Genomic DNA, 8,400 nt, shown 5'->3' with positions numbered 1-8,400 from the left:
TTTCTGTGAACAGTTCCACATTAGCTTTGCTGAATGAACCCCAAATTTCTTGAAGTGGCTCCTTATTTTCGGCCCTGATTATTAATCTCTCTATGCATGGGAATGGATCTTTCCCACCCGTTCTATCACTCATCAATGTGTGTCGTTCAGGTCGATCTCCCATCAGCCTCCTCTGTCCTGATCAAATCCAGGGGAACAGAATCCGTTGGAACTATGGCGCGGACAGGAAAAGCCCAATACTCACCTTTCCTGTTAGAACCATTCCATGAGAAATTTTAGACCACAACTTTGGGCGTGTAGTTGTCGCCGAACACTTAAGGTGCTGGGCTAGAGATCCTTTGGGGCTCCCCCGCTCAGGGTAGTAACCTGCTGACTATGCTTTCTTCACTGACGATTTTAAATGACTTCCTGTTGGCTGCATTATCGCCCAAACTTCACAAAACCCGTCTCGATAAAATCCAGTTTTCTCATGTCTGGGAATTGATTGCCATGCAGGAAAGTCGGGTTGTGAACAAACAACGTACCAGCCTCACAACGTCAGCTCTGTTTACCTTTCCACGGATGCTGCTCGACCTGTTGGCTTTCTGCAGTATTCTCTGTGTTTTTTAGGCACAAGTGCTGCTTTTCATTCAAGAACTTCAATCCCTGTCCTCTGGTAACTGACTCTCGTCAGTGGCAATTGATTCTTCTGATCATTAATCTGCCCATTCCCACCGCGTCTTCTCCCATCATGACCAACAGCCCCAGGAAATCTCCAGTTAACCTTCTTTGCTCCAAAGCGAACATTCCCAACCTTGGGAATGTCTCTCCAAAATGGAAATTCCTCATCCCTGGAAATGAATCATGGCGTACAATTGGGAAGAGGTTTTGGCAAAATATTGTCACTTAGGAAATGGAAAAACGTTCATGAAGCAAAACAGAAATCCCAGTCTCCAGCTTTGTGAATCTTTAGAAACTCTTTGGGAAGCGGATTTCGAGGAGAATGAAAGATGAACTGTCCGACTGAGCAGAGACAGTCCAGACACCGTCCCCTTGTTGAAGAGGCCGGGAGATTGACTCTGATGTTCTCGGGACATGACCTGATCTGAGACATTGAAAGAATTGTTGTTTCTGAACCTCAGGAATTCAAACACCTTCTCGTCTCCGAGCCAATGAGAGAACTCGGGAACAGGCAAAACACGGAAAGTCTCGAAGGGTGACGGCCCGGAGTAAGAAAGCGAGTTCCTCCTGACATGGATGTGTCTCCAGCCTGTCCCCGGTGTCTCCACAATGAATGTCCCAGGCTTTATTATGGAAAAGTAAAACTTAGAGACGACAACTGGAATTCGAGGCCAGGAGGCTGAATTATGAATTCACTAATTGCCTCCCCTAAGCGATGGGGCAGCCCATGTCATCGCCTGTCTCTGTGGCGCAATTGTTCAGCGCGTTCGGCTGTTAACCGAAAAGTTGGTGGTTCGAGCCCACCCAGAGGCGATGAGCTTCTGGTTGCCTGTCACTTTAACACGTCCCCCTGTTGCCTGGCCTCCATCTCTGTCTCAGGCATTCCGCAGTGTTCCAGCAAAGCTCCGCTCCAGATGGAAGACCAGCGCCTCATTTTCCGTTTGGAATCCTCCAGTCTTCAAGATCGAGTTCAATATTATTTGGACCCGAACTCCCGCATGCCCTTGATCCCTACCACACCCACACGAGGCCGTGTTATCATATCGTCTGCTGTTACACACGACTTATTGTTAGCCAGGAATAGTCTCCATGAACAGTTAGTCACCCTCCGACACAGATCGTTATTCTCTCCTTTGTCCCTCCAATGTTCTCCGTCTGAACTCGTGGCAAAGAGAGCAATGTGGATTGATATCCCTGAGCCAGCTCTTTGTCCCATCTCCAGGAACCGGGTTCTCTCCACTGGCGGATAATTAAACCACTTTGTTGTTGCGTTGACGTGAGGAGATTGTATAAATATAAACTTTTCTAAATCCCCACCTTCCGTTGATTGAACTGTGAGTTCACTCTGAATCACAACACGTGTCACAGCGCAATTTGAGGCCCACATTAGCTCTGCTGGTTCTACACAGCAAGTAAATGAGAGTCTCTATTCGTATCATTCTCTTGCCTTCGCCCTGTAAATCTCCACATTGTTACTTTGGACATGACCACCGAATTCCCTTTTGTGTTCTTGAATCTGCTTCCTTGTCACGGTCAGACAGGGACAAGAAAGTGTTCTTCCTAATGTCACTTTTACTTTTTTTTCCAAATGCCTTGAAATTTCTGCCAATTTTTTGGGAAATTGAAAGGATTCTCATTCCTGCACATGAGGCTGAATTGATTTAATTTCTAACGTAAAGGACTGCGGATGCTGAGAATCAGAGACACAAAGAGGAGCTGCTGGAGAAACTCAGCCGGTTTGGCAGTACCTGTGGGAGAAAACAGAGTTCTGAAATGTTGTCTCTGATTCTCTTTCCACCGATGGTGCCTGACCTGCTGAGTTGCTCCTGCAATTTCTGTTTTTGCTTTTAACTGAAAGTTTATTGCATCTTTCGGGATGAAACAACCAGACTCGCCATGTGCAGATATGTAACCCTTTTGAAACCTGTGAAGTGATTGTTTTCAAACAAACCCAGCAATAACTCACTATTTCTCAGCTCCACAGGCAGAGAGACCTGGGAAATGAAGCTGTCAGTGTGGTTCTTTATTCGTGGGTCGAGTGGTTAATACGATGGATTTGAGATCGATTGCGGTTTCCCCACGCAGGTGTGAACCTTGCCGACTACAGTTGAGAAATGTCGTCAAAAAGAAAGGAAGACTGTTCCCCGGTTTCTTCTTTAAGATTCACATCAGTGGAGGGGTTGGAAATCTGCAACCCATTGCCTGTCAGGGTAGAACAAGCAGATACCCACAGAACTACTTTTGAGGCTATGAGCCAAGTGTTTGGAAATGAGATGAGAAGAGTGAGGGGCGTGAAGTCGTGATCGAAATGAAGCAGGCACGTGAGGACGAATGTGTTTTATTTGCCAGTGAAAGATACTGCTTCACCAAGTTGGGACAATGGAAGGGAAGCAGTGATGGTGATAATCTTTGGCTGTTCCTCTTGTGAATGTTCCCATTGCCGCGCATGTCCGTGTTAACGTCAGAACTCTGCAGCATGGCGGCGTCAGGTACGCACAGGGCCGGGGCGCAATGGATGACGCATCTGACTCCACCTACCTCTTTGAAATGCAGCTCACAGCTTCTTCACACACTCCAATTAATCTTTCTCATTGTCCTGAAGCCGGCATACGGTTTGAATTCCTGATTTGCGGGAATGGGAATCTTTTCACTGTCTCGCGTCAGTAAGTGTCCCTGAGAACATCAGAGTCACGTCACAGCGCTGTCAGAGGAGGGGAAGCTGAAATCGCCCCACACGCTGCTCATGGACATATTTCACTTTCTCCAACTCACCTCCCCAACCACTGCGGCTCCTGGGAGTGGAAAGGGAACAAACAACAAAACCCAGTCTCAGCTTTGTAAATCTTCAGGAATTAAGAAATCTGTTCATCCTGTTGGATCTTCCATCCTGGGCTGACAGCGTTGATTTTAAATGGCTGTCCAGTCAGTGCCGATTCGTTTTGGCTGAAAAAAATCTTCCTTATCTCATCCCAGCATTTCTTGCCACAGAGAACTGTGCGGCAGAGTTCATGTATATATTTCCTTGCATGGTATTTTGTAAATAACATTCGTTTGCGGGTTGTTTGTATAGACTATTCCAGGTTCATTAGCCGCTGTTTAAGTGTGTTGGTAGGTTTGTGGGCTACCATGATGCTGAGAGCGTTGAGTTGTCTGGACATCTCATTTCCCAGATGTCTTTTATGTAAAGTAATGTGGCTAGGGTTTCTGCACACGTTGTGCCTGCTTGTGTCAGTTTGTTGATGTGAAATCGACACACTGGGTTTATTGGGTAGGCAAAAGTGCGGATTGCAGATGCTGAAAACCAGAGTTTAGATCAGAGTGGTGCTGGAAAAGCACAGCAGGTCAGACAACTTCCGAGGAGTAGGAAAATCGACTTTTCGGGCAAAAGCCCTTCATCAGGAATGGAAGCAGGACGCCTCCAGGGCGGAGAGATAAATTGGGGGGTGGGGGTGTGCTGGGCCGAAGGTAGCAAAGAGTACAATAGGTGAATGGGGGTGGGGATGGAGGTGAAAAGTCAGAGAGGAGGGTGGAGCGGATAGGTGGGAAGGGAGATTGGCAGGTAGGACAGGTCATGAGGATAGCACTGTGCTGGAAGTTTGGAACTGAAGTAAGGTGTGGGGAGGGGAAATGAGGAAACTGGTGAAGTCTACATTAATGTTCTGGGTTTGAATTTATCCGAGGCGGAAGATGGGGCGTTCTTCCTCCAGGCATCGGGAGGGGAGGGAGCGGCGATGGAGGAGGCACAGGACTTGCATGTCCTCGGCAGAGTGGGAGGGGGTGTTGAAATGTTGGGCCAGAGGGCGATGGGGTTGATTGTTGCGGTTGTCCTGGAAATATCCCCTCAAGCGCCGTGACTGGACTCTGCGAGGAGTCTCCAGCCTCCCCAATGTAGAGGAGACCGCATCAGGAGCAATGGATACAAGAAATGACATTGTTGGTTGCACAGGTGAAAGCTTGCTGACGACCGCGGCCCAGGTTCGATTTCCGGGCAGGAAAGTAATTTTTAGGAGAGCTGACAAGCAGCATCCGCATCTCCCTGGTGGTCTAGTGGTTAGGATTCGGCGCTCTCACCCCCGCGGCCCGGATTCGATTCCCGGTCAGGGAAACCATTTTCAGGGGTGCAGGCTACCCATTCTTCTTAAATGCGCTGTGTAATTATTTATAGTCGTTCCTGGGTGCTGTAGTGTGTCGTGGCTCGTTGAAATAGTGTCCTGATTCAGATTTGTTTGTATGTGGAGGGATGATTGCTTCTGTAGTTGAGTACTTGGTTCGCGTGCGTTGTTTTCCTGTAGAGGCTGTTTTGAATTTACCATTGACTGTTTGCTCTACTGTGACATCTAGAAATGGCACTTTGTTGTTGTTCTCCTCTTTTGTGAATTATATGTCAGCGAGGATATTGTTGATGGTGTTGTAGGTGTCCTCTAATTTGTTTCATTTTTTGATGACAAAAGTGTCATCACTGTAGTGGACCCAAAGTTTGGATGGATCGTTGGAAGGGCTGTTTGTTCGAGTCTCTGCATTATTGCTTCTGCGAGGAATCCTGATACTGGTGGTTTCATGGGTATTTCGTTGATTTGTTTGGAGGGCTTGTTACTGAATACGAAGTGGGTGGTAAGACACGGGGCGGTACGGTGGCACAGTGGTTAGCACTGCTGCTTCATAGCGCCAGAGACCCGGGTTCAATTCACGACTCAGGCGACTGACTGTGTGGAGTTTGCACATTCTCCCCGTGTCTGCGTGGGTTTCCTCCGGGTGCTCCGGTTTCCTCCCACAGTCACAAAGATGTGCGTGTCAGGTGAATTGGCCACGCTAAAATTGCCCGTAGTGTTAGGTTAAAGGGGTAAATGTAGGGGTATGGGTGGGTTGCGCTTCGGCGGGTCAGTGTGGACTTGTTGGGCCGAAGGGCCTGTTTCCACACTGTAAGTAATCTAATCTACAGTAATCTAATCTACAGACACAGTTCTACGAGGTTGACAGTGCTATCTTTGCTGATGAAGTTGGTGCTGTGTTTGTGTCTCTGGTTCTTCGAGTAGTGTCTTCAGTTTTCTTTGGCCAAGTTGATGTTAATGGGTGTGAACAGGGCTGTTATGTCATAGGACATCATTATTCCATTCTCTTCCATCTTAGTGTCTTTGGTGTTCAGGAATTCTTGGATGGAGTAAATGGAGTGGCGTGAATCTTCGACTTGGTGTTTTAGTCTTCACTGGAGGCCTTTGACTAGTCTGTATATTGGTGTTCCAGATGGTGAGGCTTTGGGCCTGAGGGGAGCTCCTGGTTTGAAGAGGAGAACAACAACATAGTACCATTCTTAGATGTCACAGTAGAGCGAACAGTCAATGGGGAACTTCAAACTAGCGTCTACAGAAAAACAACATACACAAACCAAATACTTAACCACAGAAACAATCATCCCAACACCCACAAACGTTGCTGCATCAGGACATTATTTCAACGAGCCACTACACACTGCAGCACAGAGAAACTACGAAGAGCAGAAGAGGAATACGTATATAGTGTATTTAAGGAGAACGGGTACCCAATAGACCCAGTCCGCCGATTTCTCATTGATGCTTCCAAGCTGACTTTCAAAAATTCGTTTGGCCCTCCATTCTTTCCTGTTTGTTTTTTGCGGGTTTTGAAAGCTTTCGCAATCCTCTGACTGAGTATTGGAGTTGGGAAGTTATGTTGTGGATGTACAGGACATTGGTTAGACCAGTTTTGGAATATTGTGTGCAATTCTGGTCTCCTATCAGAAGGATACTGTGAAATTTGAAAGGGTTCTGAAGCACCAGTGGGTCCACAGAGGGGAAGAGGCCCTTCTGCTGCCCTGAGTGTGGGAAGGCCTTCAGTGATTCCTCTGCCTGCTGCCGCACCAGTTGGTCCACACCGGGGAAGTGCGAGATGGCCTTCAGCAGTTCTTCCCACCTGCTGAGACACCAATGGGTCCACACTGAGGAGAGGCCGTTCTTCTGCCCCGAGTGCAGGAAGGGCTTTGCTCTTTCCTCCGACCTGCTGGCCCATTGGTGAGTCCACATGGGGGAGTGGTCGTTCAGTTGCCCTAAGTGCAGGACGTCCTTCAGCAATTCCTCAGCCCTGCTGAGGCACCAGTCCGTCCACACCGGGGAGAAGCCGTTCTCCTGCCCCGAGTGTGGGAAGGGCTTTATCCGCTCCTCCACACTGCGGAAGCACCAGCTGGTCCACACGGGGGCGTGGGGGGGCGGGGGGAGGCCATTCTGCTGACCTGAGTGCGGGAAGGCCTTCAGCAATTCCTCCACCCTGCTGAAACACCTGTGTGTCCTTCAGCAGTGGGAGGCCCTTCAGCTGGCCCGAGTGTGGGAAGAGGTTCATGTTTGCTTGCAACTTGCGGAAGCACCAGCGGGGGCACTGCTGCTCATTGAGCCAGGGACTGCACATCGTCAATGAAATGATCCAAATAAACCTCAGACCGCAAGACCATCTGAGCAGAAGTTAGGCCATTGGGCCCGTCGAGTCTACTCTGCCATTCGTTAGAGACAAAATTAGTGCAGATGAGATTAGCTACAGGAAATAGGCCATTTGTCCCAACAAGTCCACACAAACCCTCCGAAGAGTAACCCATCCACACCCATTTCCCTCTAACTAATGTACCTAACTCTATGGGCAATTAAGCATGGCCAATCAACATGACCTGCACATCTTTGGTTTATGTAAGAAGACAGGATCGCCCAGAGAAAACCCATGCAGACACTGGGAGATTGTGCAAACTCCTCACAGACAGCTATCCAAGGCTGGAATCAAACCTGGGTCCCGTGCGCTGTCAGGCTGCAGTGGTAACCACTGAGCCACTACATATTGCAACCCGAGGTTGCAAGCAGGAGGTTGGGAGAATACAGCCTCAGAATGTGGAGGAGTCAGCGTTTTGAGTATTAACCCTTCTTCAGGACTGAAACGTTAACTTCTCCATGAGAAACGATTTATGGGAATGATGCTGGGGGTTGTAGGGTTTGAGCTCCAGGGAGAGGCCAAGGCTGGAGCTGTTTTACCTGAAGCATCGGAGGCAGCGGAGTGACCTCATAGAGGTTACAAAATCATGAGGGGCATGGTCATTTCCTCTCCCCCACCTTGTCCCAGATCCAACCTTCCAATTCGACACCAACCTCTTGACCTGTCATACCTGTCCACCTTGCTTCTCACCTATTTGCTCCACCCTCATCTCTGACCTATTACCATCAATCCCTACCTCCATCTACCTATTGCATTCCCAGCTGCCATTCATCCAGCCCCACTTCCTTCCCATTTACCTCTCAGCCCCCTTGGGCCACCCTTTATTCCTGATGAAGAGCTTATGCTCTAAACCAAGACTGTTATGAAACAACATTCTCAACAAATAGGAAATAGCTCCCAAGTCAGATTTCATTCCCTCTTCTGTTTCCCAGTTCTTTCAGAAATAAGAAATATCTTTTTCTTCCACTAGAAAGTGATCTTCCACTTTGCGCTGTCTGAAGTGTTATGCCACATTATTACTTCAGCTACCTTTTAAGAATCGTTTCAACCTGTTTTTCTAACAATTGTGGAGGTGACCAAAAGCAAACATTTCACTCCTCCTCAATGCCCCATTTCTCCTCCTCTGAGCCACTTTGTCATGTTGTCTATGTTACAAGCAGCCGAGTGCACTTGGTTTCTGAATTGAAATTTGGCCATTGAAGTGATCAGAATTAATATTTATCGATGGATAGCTGTGTCTGCACTAACAGTAATTAT

The 8,400-nt window shown here is 48.1% G+C and overlaps 1 non-coding gene across 1 annotated transcript; it reads left to right on the top strand.

Moving 5' to 3' along the window:
* The first annotated feature begins 4,693 nt into the window (after positions 1 to 4,693).
* Positions 4,694 to 4,765, top strand: trnae-cuc (transfer RNA glutamic acid (anticodon CUC)). Its single transcript has one exon. It is a non-coding gene; the product is annotated as a tRNA-Glu (tRNA).
* Positions 4,766 to 8,400: the final 3,635 nt, after the last annotated feature.

This window comes from Chiloscyllium plagiosum, unplaced genomic scaffold (genome assembly GCF_037043375.1).
Source record: "Chiloscyllium plagiosum isolate Xiang-an unplaced genomic scaffold, Cpla_swu_hap1 HiC_scaffold_27, whole genome shotgun sequence".
NCBI classification, from domain to species: domain Eukaryota; kingdom Metazoa; phylum Chordata; class Chondrichthyes; order Orectolobiformes; family Hemiscylliidae; genus Chiloscyllium; species Chiloscyllium plagiosum.
The sequence above is the reverse complement of the archived record's forward strand: the minus strand, read 5'-3'. Positions and strand labels throughout refer to the sequence as shown.